The sequence below is a fragment of the Clinocottus analis genome, unplaced genomic scaffold (genome assembly GCF_023055335.1).
Source record: "Clinocottus analis isolate CAN_PGR_092001 unplaced genomic scaffold, fCliAna1.0.p SCAF_9, whole genome shotgun sequence".
Lineage (NCBI taxonomy): Eukaryota > Metazoa > Chordata > Actinopteri > Perciformes > Cottidae > Clinocottus > Clinocottus analis.
This window is the reverse complement of record NW_027176251.1, coordinates 15,682,023-15,702,832: the sequence shown is the minus strand read 5'-3', so window position 1 is coordinate 15,702,832 and position 20,810 is coordinate 15,682,023. Positions and strand designations below refer to the sequence as shown.

The window sequence follows — 20,810 nt, the reverse complement described above, 5'->3', positions numbered from 1 at the left end:
GGGAATTATAGGGGAGAGAGTTAGATATGGCTGTTAATAAGACCACCGAGCCCTGACCAGATGAACGTCAAAGTGATTTAGACCATGACAGTTGTATTTAAGTAATAAAACCAGATTACTTTTAACCTGGATATTCATATTTGGGACCCACAGAGAACACAAGAAAAGACTTTGTACTGCTAACAAGTATACATTCTTATTGTTAAGGTATGTTTGTCAGCTAATTTCAATTCAAATAAAACAAAGGCAACCTTTAAAATGTATTTTTATGCTGACAAAAGTCTCAAAATCTCTGGATGCCCCCCTCCCTGATCCTACATGGGTTGTTTTTTTTTCTCAGCGTCATCAAAAAGAAACACTTTTTTTGTGTGTGGAAGAATTGATGCCGTCAGCTCTGATATTGATAAGCAGAGAGGAAGCGGAGGGTTGGGGCTGGGTGAGGACGGGGGAGGGGCGCATGGAGATCAATGGGCTAATAAAACAAATCGATGGAATGAAACCACAGAAAAAAGTGAAGTCATTAATTTGCAGAGACAGGATGATCCCACCAACCACACGCATTGATTAGAAATGAGGTCTGTGGAGAACCTTCGGGGGGTATCATATTAGTGGAGGTAAGCAATGGCCGTGGGGTGGTGAAGGAGGTGGTGGTGGAATGGGGAGGGGGGGGGTCGCTTTCCTCCAAGGGTTTCCTGCTGTACTGGTGCAGGAGAATAGGTTAACTGGCGGATCAATGGCCTCTTCAGCATAACCCCGAGACGACAGCGGCTCTGTGTTTGCTCTCCGACCCGCTGTCAACACGATATCTGCAGGTGTGATGTTTTCTCTCCGCTTATGAGCACGCATTGATCCCACCCCCGACCCCTTTGTTTTCAAAGCGAGTGTACTCAAGCATGATTATGATATTGAATACATCATAGAGTACAAAAAGGTCTGCAAATAAGGTCAGAGGTGAGGGCTAATGTTCCATTTTTATCAATATGATTATTGTTAATCATGATTTGTAATCAATACCGTTGGGCTGAGTTATCTTCGCTCAGGCTCTATTACACAGTAGTACGGAGGCCCGGTGCGTGGTTTAGGAAATGAAAGATGCTCTGATTTTGAACCAAACCGTGTCTCTCTATGGAAAGGCCTCCAACTCCCCTCTCTGTGGCTCACGAGAGTTAAAAAATTGTTTAACGAAGCGCTTCCCTTTTGTGTCATTTATATTTCCATTTTCATCCCAAAAGCACAAAGTTCTCCTTTCGGTCAGGGTTCACCCGATCCGCAGATTTCTACAGCCATTTTGGAGAGGGTGGGCTGGGGTGAGGAGGGGGCGACGGGGGGCGGGAAGAAAAGCAGGTGATGTGAGATTGACGACTTAAATACTTCATCAATCAATGCTGCAGCCAATGTGTTGTTTGGTGATTGGTGGAGAATTCAAGCAATCCATCTTTCCTCCCGGCAACTGGCATTCAAGATTCTCCTCAGGTTCTCCATGTAATGCCTTTATTTCTTTATTTCCAGGGTTAACCTATGCTGCAGATATTTGTTTGTGTGTGTTGGGGTAAGAGGTCCACTCAAACCCTTCACCTGTTATTAAAGTCCACGGCAGCAGAATGCGCTACACACACACACACACACACACACACACACACACACAGTACATTGTTCCTCCACGCCACACAAAAGTAAATTATATACCACAGATATTTGAAGATAGTGGAGTTACTGTAAGTGTAAATGAGATTAAAGCGACTCTGGCAATTGCCCCGTATTTCACCTCCTGTGTCTGGTCGGTTTCGGCGGGAATCTGCTGCATCATTTTGCTGTCGCCGTATTAAATCTGCTGCATCATTTTGCTGTCGCCGTATTAAATCTGCTGCATCATTTTGCTGTCGCCGTATTAAATCTGCTGCATCATTTTGCTGTCGCCGTATTACTTCACATGGAGAGGTGGAGGAATGTGACTAAACCCTTGATTTCCAAGGTAGCCGAAGAGCTCTCCAAGTGATTTAAAATTCTGCTTTGGCGTCACCAAAACAGTTTACCTGTTTCCAAATCTGCTGGAAAGGGGCAGATGTGGTAAACAAAATCCCAATCAGTTGTCAACATCTTGTTTGTAAGTGCTAAGAAAAGCACAGAAAGTAGTTTGACTTGATCGTTAAAGTCTGAATGCCGTTTAGAGATTTCACTTAAACTTAAAAACACAAAACGATATTAATTAGGTACACAATTACATTAAAATGTCTGCACAACAGATCCACAGCTGCGGCCATGAAAGTCGAATATGTTTCAAATCATAGCAGCTAAAATGAGAAGATTGGCCACACATAAACCAGGTGGAATTTGCAGTGTTACCTCAAACATTATAATTTTTCTCCATCCTCATCTCGCTGCCTCCACCTTCATGTGGTTATAGTCATACTGAAGCCCCTGGGTTTTGCTTAATTAAAATACATCCTTTTTGTGTTCCCCTCGGAGTCCGGTGATAGAATAACTATGCAATGGGGTTGGCTCCTTGAGGAGTTCGCCAATGTTGTGTCAGGCAGCCACTCACAGCTAAATCAACACACACACACACAGAGAGAGAGCGAGAGAGAGAGAGAGAGAGAGAGAGAGAGAGAGAGAGAGAGGCAGCACATGAGGAAAAAAAAAAGGTTGGGGTGAGGGGCGGAGGCGAAGGGGGATCCCACATCGTGTAAACCCTTAGCTTTTCACACTGAGCAGCGTTTTCATGCTAAGCTCCGAGCTTGATCTGAAATCCTCTCACTTATCCTCAAATCCAAGAAGAAATACTGTCAGATGTAGTGTGATCCAGGGAATTTGGTGCTAGACTGACAGGCAGGCCAGCGAGACGCGCAAGTGACTGATACTGAGTGTGTGTGTGTGTGTGTGTGTGCGTGTGTGTGTGTGTGCATGTGGAGGAGGAGGAGCAGGGAGAGAGTGGGAGACGCTGTGAGGGGAGGAGATTTAATACGTTGATTTGTCAGAGGCAAGAGTGAGTGACTCGTGTCAGTTTGACGGCGGGTAACCAAGGACACAGAGGAGAGTAAACCGTACCATCGGTCCTTTTCATTTCACACATTTGTAGACTTTTAAACACACACGTCTCGTGAACTTTGAGAACTACATTTGGGCTCTCATCTTAACAATCAGACCAACACGTTCCTCTTTTAAATGCATCCCTGATTCTCAGGCCCAGTACTGTACACGCCAACGCTTTGCATCCTATCAACGTGTCATTTTGGGAGCGGTGCATGTTCTGCAGTCAGACGTTGTTGTCGTTTTTTTTATGCGGGGTGATATTTGGAGGGTGTGTATGTCCCTCATCTCTGAATAGCTCTAAGGCACAGGCAGGAAATGGAGTCCTGGCATTTTGTTTTGCATCAGTGCTCCACTTTATTAGAGAGGAACAGAATCGGCATAGAATAATAATTGGAAAATTGTAAGCCTGCTTTCATTATAATTAGCGCGATCGCAGGATGCAATAATCCAATTATTTTACTTAAAAGCAAGTTTCCTCATCCCTCTGCAATGTGTTGCAGGATGTGTAACCTCATCCCACATGGACATACCAGGAAACGACAAACTCCGTCCCCCCCACACAGCCCCGCCCACCCCCATACATGTAAACACCAGCATGCTTGAGTGTGCTCAGACAGCTGAACATACACTGACATATGAACACCATTTAGGGGCCTGCAGACACACACATAAACACACACGTGCACACACCTCAACAACATACAAATAATTGAGTAAGATTTGCTGGTACATTAAGTTTAATGTGTTTGACATTCGGTGCGGCAGGATATGGGAGGCATGGCGTGGAGTAGCCGCACCGCGTCTTTCTTCAATCAGGGCACTGCAGGGCGTCCTTTTACAACCCCGACGCAAAGCGAGGCCCGTCAAAGCTAATTAGCGCGGTTGCAAATGGACGCGGGTCGTGGCTCTCAGCGGATTGGTCCACCGAGGGGTCACCGAAGGTCGAACCTCCGGTATGGAATGATATAAACAATCATCTATAGACCACAAACTAATCAATCCCTTTTAACGCTATCCACTTCCTGGTTGGCTGCTCTCAGAGGTCAGGGGTCATGGAACAAAAAGACAACTGAGCCAGTGGGCTCTGATAATCTATTCATTCATGCTTTCGCAATCAATACAGCAGCAACACATCAAAGGTATTGGAATAAAACTTTGATATAATCTGTTTGAATTCTTTCTGTGCCCGCTTGTATATTAATAGAATCTCAAGGGGTTTATTCTTGTACTACTTTTCATTGCTGGTTTGTACGTTCCCATTGCACACTAACACATCACAGGCAACGACTCGCAAGTTGAAACCATACATCAGCGTGTGCTTTTCCCGCACACTGAATAAAGCCACTTCAACATCAACATGAAGTTCCACAATTAGCTGAGCGGAGAGAAAGGACAGAACAACTGAGAGGAGGGGAGGAGATGGAGGGGAAAGAGGGGGGGAGATGGAAACTAACGCTTGAGGAATTGAATTACCAGAGCCTTTTCTCATTATCATTTAGCCGTCTTTTATGGCCCACCAGTAAGAGATGATGTTCCCATGACCCCGCACAATACACAGACATATTATTCAATCCTGCCGCGATGAAATTCCTGCAAATAAAACCTTTGTGCTGGGCTAACAGCTAATTATTTGACAGATTGGCCCCCTTCTGGCTCAGGTTACAGTGTGGAGTGGCCGTGTTTTTGCCCCCCACACCCCCCCAAACCCACCCCACCCACACCAACCAGCAACCCCCCCACCCCCCTCTCCTCCCTCGCCTCCCCAGCCCCAGTGCAAAGAGGGGCCACTTTGAGAAAATCCCAGAGGGCCTCATTCTTTTCAGGAGATTATATATTCCCCCCACCCTCCCACCCTCACCCCCCCACCCCTCCTGCCCTCCCTTCCTTCTCTTCCCAAACATCTATCCATCCAAAATCAGGGGAGCGTGGTGTGTGTGTGTGTGTGTGTGTGTGTGTGTGTGTGTGTGTGTGTGTGTGTGTGTGGTGTGTGTGTGTGTGTACAGGGGCTGTCTGTGTGTCAGTGACAGCAGTCATTTCATAGTTTAAAGGGTGTTCTCAAGCAGAAATATTTAATCTTCCCACGGAAATAAAGTTCGATGGTGGAGGACTGGTACAGAAAGGGAGAGAGAGAGAGAGAGAGAGAGAGAGAGAGAGAGAGAGAGAGAGAGAGAGAGAGAGAGAGAGAGGGAGAGAGAGAGAGAGAGAGAGAGAGAGAGAGAGAGAGAGAGAGAGGGAGAGATCTAAAAAACAAACCATGTCCAATATGTGTTGTGTTACTACTTTGAAGTTCTACTTTACCTTTGCATCCAGTGTGTTTTTCCGTAATACCAAATTAGAGAGTGGGGAACATTAACGGATTAAAGTTTTGGGTGGGCATGCCTTTGGCATTGATTCAGTCCACTAATAACAAGAGTTTGTCATTAGGGTTCGGACATGGACCACCAAGATAAATGCCAACACATGTTTAAATTATCTGGAGAGTAATGGCGTTCTCCTTCAGCCCTTTCCCTCCCCATAAAGATCCCTTGTTGACTCGACTACGCAGACATTCTGAGTTATCAGCACGGGTTTAATCGGTTGCTTATTTTGCAGCCATGCAGATGGTATAATTCAACAGGAAGTATGCATTGAAGGTGGTAAAAACTACACAATTCATTGAAATAATGTCAGGGAACTCCATTTAGATTTTTAAATTGATTTAAATTGAGCTAAACACAGCTTTTAAAGCTTTTGAGAGAATGGAAATAAAAAGTAGAAAAACACGATTAAAACTTTATACAAAACGATTTATATCCCAAAATTTTTTTTTTTTTAAATGTGACACTAAAGTAAGTTTGTGATTTCTCAGCTCTCACTCACAAATATTGTCCTAATATATTTTCATCAAAATATTACACACAATAAATACTTAAATAGGGATGAACAGAAACTAAAAGTAACTATTACAACGCTGGCACACGGTGTTTGTAAAACCACAAGACTTTGTCCTACAACCCAGCAGAACTAAAACAGGGAAGTGTTGCTACGGCTGGAGACATTTCCTACTACGCTGCTGTCGGAAATTGACATGGGTGATTTTTGATTTACAGTAAATGCACCGCCTGCCGTGCACAAAATAATCATGTCATGTTCATTGTATGCTGGTGGCATGTTGACAGCCTGAGTATGGATGTCCCCAAATGATGTGCAGTTGTGCACGGAAGCAGCCTAAAGTGTCTTAATACATGTTGTGCTCACTTACAACAATCCAACACAAATATGTGCAGACCTATTGATGTATTACTTATTTTAACATCAATTCACAACACAATTGAAAGACTGTAAAATAACACTGCGGCTTTAAAAATGTCTCCCACCCACTAAACACTCGTCTGGGCCGAACTAGATCACCACAGAGCAGAGGACCAGCTGAGTTTTCTCCTCAAAACCGGTCAATCCTCCCTCATTCTAACTCCTCCACCCTCTGTGTGCTACCGTCAAACGCTCGCCGGGCTCCGGTTGCATGTCTGGGATGCCCGACTACTGTGTTCACCTGGCATGAACCCAAGCGAGCGGAGCCTGGAGTATTCATTGCTCAACCTGGGTGAAGGTCATCGAGTCCGGCGCTTCCCCGACTCCGCTCCCCAATGAGCAAACATATGGTCACGGAGCACCTTGAACATGTTTGGGTGACCAGAACTACCGAGCTGCCGCCGCTGAAAAAGAGGCAGAGGCGCTGAAGGAGGTTCGGGCTCACCTTGCTAAAGCGGAACAAGGATAAGGAAGGGGCCACGAGGCCGCCAACAAGCGTGGGCATCGCTCACTGGTTGCTCGCGCGCAGGAAATCCCATGTGAAGGCCCCCATGGAGATATAGCGGCGAAAAAAAAGCCACGGAACGTCTTGGTCGCCTCCTCTCCACCCTTGTTTCTGTTGATATAAATGGGTGTAATCATAAGGAACAATATCATCGCCCCGTTGTTCAAACAGCCGAGCCTCGTCTAATCGCTTCCACGTTTCCTCCGTGTTAAGCTCATTAGTGGGTGACCTGAAGGCATGTAGGGAGAGAAAGAAAGAAAAAAAAAAAAGACAAGCGAGAAAGACAAAAAAACAAAATCTTTGGATAATGGATGCTTGCTGTTTTGAGACAGTAAAAACAAACAGGTCTGCGGCTCCGGTAATGAATATGCCGTAAACATCAGCCCAGAGTGTGAGTTTATCACAGACGTCCAGCTAATAACCCCACTTGTGTGTACACGCACACACACACACACTTACAGCGCGAGCACGCCTGTGTTTGTGTGCGTGTGTGTGCGCGCGTGTGTTTGTCTTTGGGTGGAGGGTGGTGTTGAAGATGACGACTCGCTGTTAGACTTTGTGAATGGGACGCGAGAGTGTCTCTGGTGTCGGAGTGTCTGGCCCAGGTGGCGACTGGAAGGCCGACTTCATTAGCCTTAAAGAGGAAACAAAGGAAGATGCCTCGTAAAAAAAAAAAAAAAAAAAGTGCCATCCCTCATCTGTGAGGCCACCGCCTGACACATTAGGAATCTGTATGCTCAATTAACCACTGGCAGGCTCATTTTTCCTCTCTCTCTCTCTCTCTCTCTCTCTCTCTCTCTCTCTCTCTCTCTCTCTCTCTCTCTCTCGATCAAACGGAGCAGGCTCGAGCGATCACGCCGGACTGAAGCAGGACTCCTTGCACAACACGTTAATGACGTTCGAACATATTCCGTTTGATTTGCCGTGAGGGGACGGACAAAATGTGCAATGTGTGGAGTTTATTTTGAAATTATTGTTACTTCTACAGTTTGCCACTTCCTTCATTAAAACAAAGCCGATCTTGCTGATTGCACTGAGGAAAAAAAAAACTCTCTCCAAGCCTTCCTCTATAAATTGTTCCCACTGTCTCGTTGCAGGAGGAAGAGGAGAGTCGGATGCCCTGGAGGACCGGATATCACATGCCGAAAGAAAACATTACTCCCGAAGTCCAATTTCCACGTGAGTTTTGTTATTAAAATGCTCGTTCTGCCAGAGTTAGGCCCGTAATCTCACCGTTGCATATTACACATATTGAAGATTTCACACATAAGAGCAGAAGGGACAACTATTTTCTTTCTCCGTGTAACTCCACACCCACAGATTTGAGTTTTTCACCTTCAAACTGCGAGTCGTCAACAGACGCCGTCTCTCGTGACGTTGCTTGAGGCGATCAGATTTCCCGCAGCTCCCTTTGGAGCCACCAAAGGCTTCACGCGGCTTCGTTCGCATACGCAGCCGTGCTGCCAAACACCTGTGTCCACCGGTGTCTATCTCCAGGGCTGCCGACCTCGTTGGGTGTTATCGACGGCATGGCACACACCTGGGAGCAGCAGCTTTTGGGTGGCGGATCTCCTCTCGATCTGTACCTCTGATTTTATGTTTCCTTGTTTGCAAAGCACAACATCCACGCAGCGCATCTTCACGAGATTCACCTCCTGTGCCGACCTTACAGACTGCTGCCGTCCTTTTGTCCGGCTTACTTTTTGGGTTAATAAATCCCTCTGTTTGTTAAGTATACCCGCGTGTCTCCTGTTTGTGTCACGGGTTAGGAGCCCGGCTGTGACAAACGGGGCTGTGTGAAATGGAGTTCCTCTTTAATGAATGCTGGTATAATGCATCATTAGGCAAATGCATCATAAACATGAAAGTGTCGCAAAACATAATCTTTATATAGACAACCTATTGACCCCAGTCTTCCTCTTTCATCGACACACACACGCACACACATATCAAACACATGCCCCCTCCCCCCCCCAACATTTCCTCTCTTGAACTGGTTGGCAACCTGAGGATCCTTATCTTCCCATGAACCTCCTGTGAAAAATGACAAAGTGCAATAAGGACTGAGGTGGGCTTTTGGGTGATGCGGGGGGTGGGGGTGATAGAGGGGGGGGCGGGGGGGGCGCTGTGATACGCATCAGCTTTTGATTAACGAGGTGAGCGAGACACTCTTTAAAATCACAGGGGTCACGGCTCAGGAGGCCTCCGTCCAACACTTCGACACACTTCACAGGGCCAACTTCTCTTCACTGTTGGACCCGCCCCTTTCTCTCTCCGCTGCCCCCCCCCCCCCCTTCTCGCTCTCTATCTCTCCATACCTCCCTTTTGAGGTCCATCAGAGAGATGAAAAATGGCATGCAGCTGGCCGAGTACTTCCTTCCCCTTGTCGGGGGTCAACAGTTCACTATGCTGACGGAGACCCTCACACCTTCATTAATAAGAGCAACCCTGCGCTCGCACAGGTCGCTTCGCTGCATCGCTGGACGGCCATCAGTCCTTCCTTTGTCTGGATTTTACATTCCTCCGTCGCTGCATTAGTCATTGACTGTTTTGCACTTTTTTTTGTCTTTTAGAAAGAAATTGACTATTGAATCCATGACCTTGGTCAATATTGTTAAATCCCCTGTGGGAACAACCTTGTGTCAAACACTCTTACAGATCAAACCATTTAAGCTCTCGAGAGGACAATATCCAGATCGCCCAACAATATGAACACGCTTAAGGCTGTGGAATAAAAACGAACATGAACAATTCTCCTTGGTGTCATGTGCCTTTTGTATTCGGCTTTTAAAAGGGAATAATGTGAGATTATTTCAGGCTGTCAACATCAGTAGTCGGTCTGGGCTTAAAAAAAAGCAACAACGCCTCCAGTGGCCGCTAACAGGACTTTAAAAAAGTATATCTTATTCTCTAACATATGTTTTGATGTCTGCTTTATTGGCAGTGTGGAAACACAGCGGACCGACATCAGAGGCCGGGCGTGTCGGCTTCAGAGAGCGCTCAAAAAGAGGTGCTAATCATAATGCTGAGGTAGTCTCGTTGAGCTGCTAATTACCTCCATTATGAAGATGCAGAGTGCCTGATCAGAGGCGCCTCGGTGTGTTACGCGTGTGTTTGTGTCTGCGCGCGCGTCTATTTAAACACTGTGTGTGTGTGTGTGTGTGTGTGTGTACTGGTCTGTGCCGATTAAGAGGAGGATTAGCCGTCCATCCGGAGGGGGGGAGGCGACCAGGGTGGGGGGTGGCGGGGTACGGGGAGAGAAGAGGAGGGAGGGAGGAGGTGGTGTTGGAGGTGGGAGGAGGAGGGGATGGGGGGAGGCGGGGTGTCCCCCTCCTGGAGACGAGCCCTGACCTTCTCATTTCATCCTCATTAGTATCTCGTGTCAACAGAGCAGCCACTCCTTAATCATCTGCTATCATCCCAGGCCTGCACACACACACACACACACACACACACACACACACACACACACAATAAAGGCACCGATAAACATAAACTTGCACGAGCTACTTTTACAAGCAAAAATGTTCAAATTCATCCATTAAAAAAGCATTCAATATTCATAACATTTTCACACGAAGCCTCCGCGGTGCACCATGTACAATACAAACTCCATCTCAGCCCTAGAGTGTGGACAAAATAACATCTATGACAATTTCTTTTTTTTTTCTTGGATCCATTTCCATACACCCAACAATGCATTTGTTGGAGTTGGCTTGTGGGACGGCGGGGTGGACAGCGGCACGGCGGCGTGGCCGAGGGTGGGCTCGTCTGTCTGTGTCGGCCTCGGTGCCACGGAGACCCCGGCAGGGTCGGGGGGAGCGGGGGCTCAGGGTGCCAGCACAAATGAGCTCCATTCATTTCCCCACTTCGGCATATGGTGGCCCATTGTCCTCGGCCGCAGAGGCAGAAGTGATGCAATTTGTTGGCATGTCCTGTCATTTCACAAACTGCCCATCCCACTGAGGCTCCGGCCAGCAGAAGACAAGCAAGGGCAGCTTGTTGTTTCACCCGACCCGCACCACAACATGAACTGCTGGCAACGGATCACACATGTATTATGAAGACATATGCAGTAAATGTTTTGATGAAAGGAAGAAAGTCAGAAACAACAGAATCAATCAGAGTAAATCTGCCAGAAGATTATATTATACAGGATCTGTGTCAATCCCGGTTGTTTTCCAGGTTAGAACAAAAGCTTATCCTTATTTACTGAATAAGATGTGGTCCGATGGAGGCTTTAAGACATGATAGCCTCCTTATGTGCGTCATGGCACGCAAATAAGGAGGCAAAACAACAAAATGCTGCAATCCAAAAATGAAATCAAAACCAACGTAGAGAGAATAAACAGTGAAACCTCTGATATCTGAGTGAGAGTGAACTGGTCCGCTCAGCACTGAGCCTGTTCCTGCTTTCACTATGCCCGAGCATGAAGCTACTGTCTGACAGGAGAGGGGAAGGAGTCTTGTTTAACTTCCTGAAAAAAGCTAACTTTTGACACGAGGTGCACAATCTGAGCATTGGCAGCAGCAGAAAGTAAGAAGTGTCTAGACATGACTGCATTTAGGTCAGACAGAGGAAAACATACGATCACATGGTCACGCACAAAATGATGCTCGTGTATGGTGTTGACAGGCGTTCGGATCGCGGGGTCAAAAGTCGCTGAACCCTTACCACACCGATGTGTGTGTGCGTGTGTGCGTGTGTGTATGTGTGGGATGTGTGTACTGCATCGCTGCTTCACAGTGTGGTTTCACTCGATACTGGCTGTGTCAGTTGGAGGTTCGGTGTTCATTGTCCGCACAGCGTGCAACCACACCCCGCTCTCTCTCGGCGCGCACGCTCTCTCCGCATGTGGCGGGAGCGCGGAAAAAAAAAAAGGAAATCAACAGAGGGGAGCACCTTCAGACAGGAGTCAACTTCACTTCAGCCGCTCGGAAGATTGATGACGTCGGCCCTCGTTTTCATTGGGAGTAAGAAACAAGTGGCCCTCCGAGACTCATTACACCTCAGCAAGATTTGGCTAATGGAGTGACATTGTTCCTGATTACCAGATTCATCATTTGCATTGGTCTGGGGGGCGCTTTCACAGATGTCAGCTGGAGAACTGTACTGAAATTAGACATATGTTGCACCAAATAAAAAAAGAGAAAGAACCTGCAAAAATCCCGCGCGCTTGTTTATTTGTTACGCGCGAGTCATAAACAGTCAGATAATCCGTCTTCGTCCGCCACACAAACATTTCAGCAGTCAAGCTGTGCTCCATCTAATACCCCAATCATATATCCCTGACCTCAATCCTGTGGCCACACTCTTCTATCCACCTCCCCCCCCCCCCCCCCCCTTGTTCTTCCAGCCACCATGCTGAGGTGCTCGAGATCCCTCTCCGGCCCTATCCTTAACCCCATTTGTACCCTCCACCCCCGCCAAACCCCCAACCTGTCAGGCACCGGCTTCCCATGTCCATCAGCGGGTGATGGATGAGGTGGGAGGTCGTCACCCCACTCTCAAGAGTTCACTGATCCTATCAGCCATGCAGACACCTCCGAATCATAGAGGGGGACGTTGCTGAAATTATACATTCAGGGAGAACAACCCGAAAACGGGATTTGCGAGGTTTTGGTTTAGAGTGATGTGTCATAGAAGTCAAACTTCTGAATCCCAGCAGCTGTCAGGCCTTCCTGACGGCATGTGCAAGGAAACCATGAAGGAGGGAGATCTTAGAGTAACGTCGAAGCTCTTATTTTGCCTGTGTTTAAAGGCGTGCTCCGCAGATTATGCGTTACAAACACAAAAAGAATAAGAAATGTATGCAGCAGCACCAGAAATGTCATTTTTCATTCCATGGATTCTTCTTCCTTGTCAAACTCAGCAGCCTCCATTACCCACAATGCAAATTGGCTGCCGACAGTTGGGTGATCCAGCCGCCGTGTTACGCTCGTCGTGGTGATTGTGGCCGCGAGCCCCAAGCAGGGATGTGGAGCGGCCTGCGGGCGTCCGGTGAGCTCACCCTCTTTCTAACTCCACACCCACCGACTGTTTCTCTTTTTCCAACGTGTCGTCTTCAGGCCCACCTGACACCAACTTGTATGACATCACTTGACATCACTTTCTTGGACACGTCGCTCCTTCTGCAGCTCGAAAAGGCTTCATGCAACTTCTTTCACATGTGCTGCAATACTCAACAAGACCTTCAACGTGTTACATCGGTGAAGTTGGTTGTCCTTCGAAGTATTCAAATATGGGTTTTCAAGTCAAACTAAATGAAGTTTGTTCTTCACGTTTGCCATCCTGGATCCATGACCGAAGATTCAACCTCCTGCTGCAGACTCTGCAGAGAGTATTGTCCACATTGGCAATGAAACACCAGCAAATAATTGTTTGTTGCGTTAGAGTTTTCCCGGTAGTGTGACGTGTGAAGATTTATCGCATTTTCCTAACAACTTCTTCTCCTACAGATATCCAACACTCAGTAGAAAAATAGAAATGATTTCCCGAAAAGTGATTTCCCGTAAAACGCAATGAAATCTGATTGCGCCCTGGTGTAAACTAGTGCAGTGTCTCACCCCTGACTGACCTTAAATTGCCTCTTGATGCCTATGGCGCTGTAGGAAAAACAGTAGTCCTATTGGCTCATTTCACAGATGTCCTGGTAAACAAAGCTCTGGGATACGGTTGCAGTTTCAATTGCTGAGAAAAAGCGGAGACGGCGAACTCCGCTCCTGGATGTTTCTGCTCTCAGTTCTGTAGCGGCGGAGCACATGGCAGCCGGAGGAGGCCGGGGGTTTTCTCTCGCTCATGCCGTTCATTCAGATGGAGATTGATATACTATAAACACACAAGAAAAATGAACAATACACAATAGTGTCAAGCCTCGCCACTGACAGGGGCATAGATCAATGTTACTTCCCGGTTTTGCAAAAATACCTAATTCCCCTTATTTAATCAAGCGTCTCCGAGCTCGGGCCCCTCCGACTGATTTACGACACCCGCTGCCTTTATGAGTACCTGTTTCATCTTCTCGTCTCTGCTCTGACACCTAAAGTGATAGGAATTTTATGCTTTTGATAACAATATGAGTTTCACTTTGTCCCGGAATTCATGGCCCTGTCAGCGGCCAATAAATAACAGCAGCGAAAACATTCACTAGCTCTTCCACGACAGAGCGTCCACCCGATGGGGTTTACCTTGGGATGCAAGCAGAGAGGATGGAGCTATGAAAAAGAGCTGGTAAGGCGAGGCGGGGGGGGGGGGGGGGGGACGCAGGATGAAAGTAAAAGGTCACGTCGGCGAGAGTGAAAGTGCAAAATGTTTTCCGGTGTCGCCTCGTCAGGATTCATAATTGCCGTGCTGTCATATGAGCATTTTGATAATGTCACATGAACATAAATGCCACGCTTTGACACTCCGGTTCTCCGGCTATCACAAGTATGTACAGCAGGGGAGCGCAAACGTGTTCGTGTCACGGACACTCGAGTAAAAAAAAGAAAAATCATTAGAGGTCACGGACCCCCATTTGACTCTCGTCCCCGGTGTGAAGATCTCTGTTGCTGTTGGTTTAAGCGAGGACCTTCACGGCCGCCCTCCTCACGCTGAGACATTTCACTCCAAAGTTATTTCAGCAAGACCCTCGAAATGACACGCGTGCATGTTTAAGTGAGTGATACGACGGGAGCAAAGCAGGAAGTCAGGTGACATTGTCGTACCCTCACTTCTCTTCCCTCTCCCCCTCCTCACTCCTCCGTCCGGTGTGAGAAAAAGAAATACCCCCAAAATTCTCACATGCATATGAAAAATCATCTCCTAAACGGGGCCCGGAGCGGTTAGATAGATTTATATTGACACTTCACACATTCCATTGACAAATTGCCCGTTTCTGCGTCGTTGCCAAAAACCTGCTGGTTTCTAAGGCGATGACATTAAACCGAGTGGAAATGGCTCTTCGCATGTGATGAAGTCAAACAAAGATGACGCACTGTACCCGCTGACCAAATCTAAGGAGTAAGGAAGTAAAATGCCAAGCATTTCAAAAGAAAGCCGCTGTAAACTGTGGTTATGGAGACTATAACGAATCACCGCCCAACCCCAAAGGCCTCTTTGTTCCAACCCCTCCTGGTCCTTTCTAAGTGAATATTATGGCTCCGAGTGAAAGGATGGAGAGCGAGAGAGATGTTTTTTGTGTATCCCTACTTGAGTCCTGTGTGTGTGTGTGTGTTTGGCACAGGGGCCTCGAAAGAGCGCACAGAAAAGAAAAGGCAGGGTCACGACAAGTATTCCGTGCTGGAGGGGTGTGAACCGCCACAGACTCTTGGCATGGGCACAATGGATGGTGGGATGGCAGCATCCAGGAGCCAGCCTGACAGAGACAGAAGCTGCTCGGGGGCCAAACTAGCGTCTCAGTGGGGCCCGCAGAAGAAGACGGGAGGGAGACCGGATCAGAAGCAGAGGGGAAAATTGAGACAGATTTTCTTGCAGGTGTTGGGATAATAGACGGACAAATGATCTAATTGTTGGAGCGTTTTGAGGAGAGTCGGGCGGGCGAGGGGCTCCGGCGGGTTGGGCTGGAGGTTCAGAGATCACAGAGAAGCGGGATTTGAATCACAAAGGCCAGCGAGCTGATGTATGCAAACCTGAAAACCATGACAGACACAGGAAGTCTTTCATATCTGCAGTCTTACCTTATCATCCACTGTGTGAAGAGGGGGCGATTAAGTCCTGGAGATTTGCACTGAGACCCATAATCTCCGTTTAATTGCCCCCCCCCTCCTCCTCGTCTTCCCCTCTAGCGCCACCAGTTGGTCAGATTCACGCATCCAATGATCTGCCCGCTGAACTGACGCATTTTAGACAGACAGTCATGGTCCCAAGTCGATGTATCCTGATGACTTTGGAGATCATTTCTTCATCAATGTGTTTTAATTTATTGCAGTCTCAACAACTATTTACACACAATCAAGAGATAGATGAGAAATTCACACAGGTTGGCGCAAACTGATGATAGCTAGCTAGCTTACGGCTAACGTGCACATGGTGCTTTGGCTGTTTGAAAACAGTCCAGTCATCGAATTATCTGAACATACTTTTAGTTTTGTGATTTTTTAAAACACCTTTTACAGATTGGGGTTACAGTAAATACAATTGTGTATTTATATGGCTACCTAATGCTTTAGAGCTTTTGATGATGTCATCACTCTTTTTATTTCCACCTACACCGAGGAAATATTTAGTTTCAATATTATAGTTTTTCATCATTTCTTTTCATCCCGGCAGACTTTTATCACCGAGAGGTCAAACCGGACCAATTGCTATGCCTGCTTATCACCTGCTTATGCAGTGCAGTGTATTAGTACATACAGTATTACATAAAGGTGCAGACCTTGAACACGGGTACACACTTACACACATCCTAATCAGCGGGCTCCACTTTAAATGATTCAGAGACACGGCTCGGCCCTCTACATATTCTCTGGTGAGAGAAGCCAGGATATATTTGGAACATCACACTTTTAAGAGCGTGAGCTTCAACTCCCCTGGGTCATTTTCTGCTCTGGTCTTAATTGAGAGTGTTCTGGAAAAATCATTACGATATTAATGATTTAACACAAAGTAACTACCTGCTTTTTTTTCCAGGAGGAAAGGGAGATTTGCTTCGAATCAATACCCATGCACGCTCATTATAAGGGGGGTAAAGTTATAGTAATTAGGCAGACACCAATAACTTTTTAATGATCTTTGTTTTTAATTGCATATTATCGGGTTGCACAGTCTGTGTGTTTATACCCAAATATAAGATAATGGTGAGGGGAGAAGTAGATTAAAGAGAGGAGGCACCTGCAAGGTTTTTTACCTCAGCAACACCACAGCGTGCATGGAGGAAGAGGAGGAGGAAGAGGAGGAGGAGGAGAGGATGAATGGGAGCGTCTTTTCTTTTGTGCACTCTCTATCAGTTTTCCAGCAATGTGCCTAATGGTGTGTGTGTGTGTGTGTGTGTGTGTTGTGAAATAACACTTCCCTTCCTGCCGTCTATTAGGGTGAGGAAGTGAAAGGACTGTCACAAAGAAATGCTGTGAGGAAGTTCAAAAGTAGAAATCAGAACAATATCATGCCATCACGGGATGTTGCGATCAGGACGCCTGACAGGTGAAGTGAAAATCTCCAACAGCACACAGTCTCTGTAGTTTTTAGTCTCGCGTGCGGTGTCGGGCCTTGGCGGCCTAAAAGTAACGGCGTCACGAGTTTAATTAAATGTCTCAGTGTTGCGGCGCTATCGTCGCTGCTTTCTGAACCAAATGACTTTTTGGGTTATTTTGCTTTTTTATTGATCAAGTAAGTGAGCTTGCGTCCGCACACGCTACATTTTCCCAAGCAGTCCCGCCTCCCACCGCGCTCACTGGCCAGCAGCCGCACATGTGGCCCGCACGTTGCCAAAACAAACACATGTAAAGACACAAATAGACAGTTTGTTCTCAGGAGATGTTTTCACTGCATTACATCTGCATTATATTTAATAGTGCAGCGTATTATAGAGGGAATATAGAGGGAATTATAACATGTTTAACTTGCCAACACCATCTTTAGGCAGCTGTTTTATATTATATTATACTGTATTATATGGTATTATATTGTATTGTAGTATTATGTTGTATAATATTATATTGTATTATTTGGTATTATATTACATTATATTATGTGGAATTATATTAAAATGTGTTATATGATATTATATTACACTATATTATCTTATATTATGTTGTATTATATAATATTGTATTGTATTATATTGTACTATATTATATTATTGGGATTGACTGGAAAGGAAGTTGGTTCATTGTAAAAAAAAAAATTTAAAAAAAGAAGCCATGTTGCTGTAGCTTAGCTTCCTACATTTCTCGGCGGGGTAGTTTCAGTGTAGCTTCATTTAATTTCGAGTAAAAGCTCCCTACTTTCCGAATAGTTTGCCCAGCGCCATGTGTGTGTGTGTGTGTGTGTGTGTGTGTGTGTTGTGTGACTAGAAAGGTGCGGTTTTGCCACAAAAGGGGGAAAAAAGCAATAAAAATATGAATGAAAATGAGGATAAAATGTAACAGCAATGGGTAGCCATCTGTTAGCTCTTAAAGGGGAAGTGGTCTACTCAAAGCAGTGGAGGGGTGAGCATCTAAGAGAGAGCGCAGAGGGTTGGAGGGAGGGAGCGGGATGAATGTGGTGATAGAAAGAGCCCAGGAATGCCAGGCTGGCAATCCAGGACTGCTCTGAATAAGTGAGCCAGCCAAGAGGGCTTTCTTTTTTCCCCCCTTCTTCTTCTAATTCTGCCTGATGCCTTCTTTTACCCCCGCCCCTCTTCTTCCTCCCTCGGCCTGTTCGCTCTGGCCCGCTCCCCGAAACTCCGCGGCAGATTGTCGATTCAATGGCTCCCCTGTCAGGTGATTATCTCGGAGCTTTAATGTAATCTTCCACTCACACGTACCATATTTCAATTACGACTGCCATTGTGAAACAAGCTGCATATTCAAATCACCAATCGCCCCGCAGACGCCTCAACAATGTCAACTGTAAAAGAACGCCAGCTGAAGGCAATTATGCATGTTTTCGGAGCCAATTATGAGCGCTCTCACGGCGGCGGTTATGCCACGAGCAAGGGAGTGTTCAGAAATTTTTAATTTAATGACAATATGCTCGTGGTAGGATTCAGCGTGCCGTCCCTCCCCCACCCCCCGCCTCTCCCAGGCCTGCCATCTCAGCATCCACAGAGGGAACCATTAAGGCAGATAGGAGAAGATTATGGCCTGTCTCAAGGGCCACACTGGGAGCACAGGAAGGGTCTCTGCAGAGCAGGGTGGATGGCATCCACTCATCCTCTCCGCAGGATCACAGCTGGCAGGGCTGAGTCCGAGCCAGAGAGGCAGGCTGGTTAGCTCGTCTTCCAGTTTGGACTATGCCTGCGAGGGGGCATAAACTCACACATTCCCACAGCAGGCCACAGACTGAGAGATGCTGTAGAGAGAGATCAGCGTCCGCTCGGCGGGGCGTCCTTCCTCCATATTTCTGAGACGCGGGCTCGACATCATTGGGTCTGAAAGCTTCCGGGAAATGATCGCGACTGTTTTTTCGCCTCATGCTGTGGAAACCTGTTCAGATCACGAGAAAACGTAAAGTAAGTGGAGTGTCTGTCCGTCCACAAAACACACCACATTTGTATTTATTTGAACTTGCCAATGTCTGAAGGAGATGTCTATTTATTCTTATTTTCTTCAACAAACAATTCAATAATAAGGATTTTTAAAGCTGCATTTTCATATCAGGAGTTGTACACTGCATTTTCTGTTCACCTTCACTTGATAAATTACATAAAAATGACTTCCACAATTATGTTAATCAATACATCTTGTTGTGTACTTATTAGGTGGTAGTTGAAAAAGGTGAACCCACCTTAGAATAGTATTTCAAGAGAGGAAAACGAGCAATTTTGCCAACCAAAGGTCACGGCTTACACAGACTTTTATTGACCATCACATCGCTAAAGTAGAGGTTCCTCTGACAGGGAATATATATATCGTAGTTTTGGGCAACGGATTTAAAAGCTCCATTCTTCAAATAACAGAAATGCAGGTTAGATGTGAGCCTCCCTCCCTCTCCCACTGGGATGTTTGTATAAAACCCAGTCAGTTCTCAGGGGTAGAGGTTGACAGCAGAAGACATCGCCCCAGTCCCTGGGAGATTGCCGAACACAACACATATATTAATGCATTAAATGTGTTGACTGTGTTCAGCCCAGGGATGCAGGCGGGAGAGGGAGAGAAAGGTTAGGGGGAAGAAGGAGAAAGAAGAAGAGGAAAAAAAGAAAAGAAAAGCTGTTGTAATGTATGGTGTTGTCTTGTATAGCGTGTCTGGCAGCGTCGGTGTGTGTGTGTGTGTGTGTGTGTGTGGGAGGGGGCGGGGGTGTTGGGGTTTGAGGAGTGTCGGCCAGATTATAAGGCCTGTGGTGAGAGATGAGGGATGGCCGGCTTGTAAACAAGTGACAAGCGTCCTGGATGACAATTCCTAATCCATCATAGTGCTGTCAGCGGTGACCGGTGAGGTGACGGACAGGACCCAGGAGAGGGGACAGCTGCTGCGCGTCAATCCACATCATAATTTCGGAAAGCTTTTTCCACATGAGCTGAAACGCAGGGGCGGGGAGACAGAAGGGAAGAAGTCACACATGCCGCTATCGGCCTCCCTCCTCTCGCTTTGTGCCTTGCTGTTGAGCGTTTGAGATGATGTAGTTTCCTCTTCCCTTTTCAGATGGTGAACTAGAAAACCACTGCACCCTTGAATGTCGTGTGCAGATGGGACTGTACTCAGAAACAGAAAGAAAAAAGGCCCTGGAGTCTGGCTGTAAAGATGGATGTGTTGTATATTAACTTGAGTAGGTGGTCACATCCAAGACTTCCATTTAATACGATGTTAGATTTTTCTAATTCAGGAACATGTCATCACAATATTTACTTCTGCTTTCGCTTTGAGTGTTTATTAGTTTTGTTTTTTCATTAGCAGGGTGTTAAGCCACATGAGATTCAGTTTTTAGTTGTTTTTTTTACTGCTTTTTCATTTGCGCTTACACAAATGAAACAACACTCTAAATAAAAGCTTTAACCCTTGTGTTGTGTTTGTGCTTTACTTCCTCTGTGTTTAGAGTTCCCACAGACTGCTGTATGTCTCTATGAGGAGGAGGAGGATCGCAAAATCAACCATTTGTTTTGCCTTTGTTTTCTATCTTATTCATGTTTAATTTGTATGGCTAATGCATGAATAAATATGAATTGCTGCTTATTTGAAACACGGTTCTTCACACATCTTCCAGCAGTTTGCAGCTGAATCCTTTGCGTCAAAGCAATTCTGCCCAAATTAATATGAAGTCTCAAGAGACGGGCTTGTTTTTGAGCTGCTGAAGAGGACCCATGGTCTCGAGGACTGACTGAAAACAACATTAGAGTTTTTTTTTTT

General features: G+C 46.3%; 1 long non-coding RNA gene across 1 annotated transcript in view; it reads left to right on the top strand.

The window, feature by feature from the left end:
• The window catches only part of LOC137780775 (uncharacterized), a 47,043-nt gene extending 38,223 nt beyond the window's left edge, over nt 1-8,820 (top strand). The window contains exons 3-4 of the long non-coding RNA XR_011077170.1: nt 7,924-8,005; nt 8,147-8,820. This is a non-coding gene — a long non-coding RNA (uncharacterized lncRNA). The remainder of the gene's footprint in view (nt 1-7,923; nt 8,006-8,146) is intronic.
• Nucleotides 8,821-20,810: the final 11,990 nt, after the last annotated feature.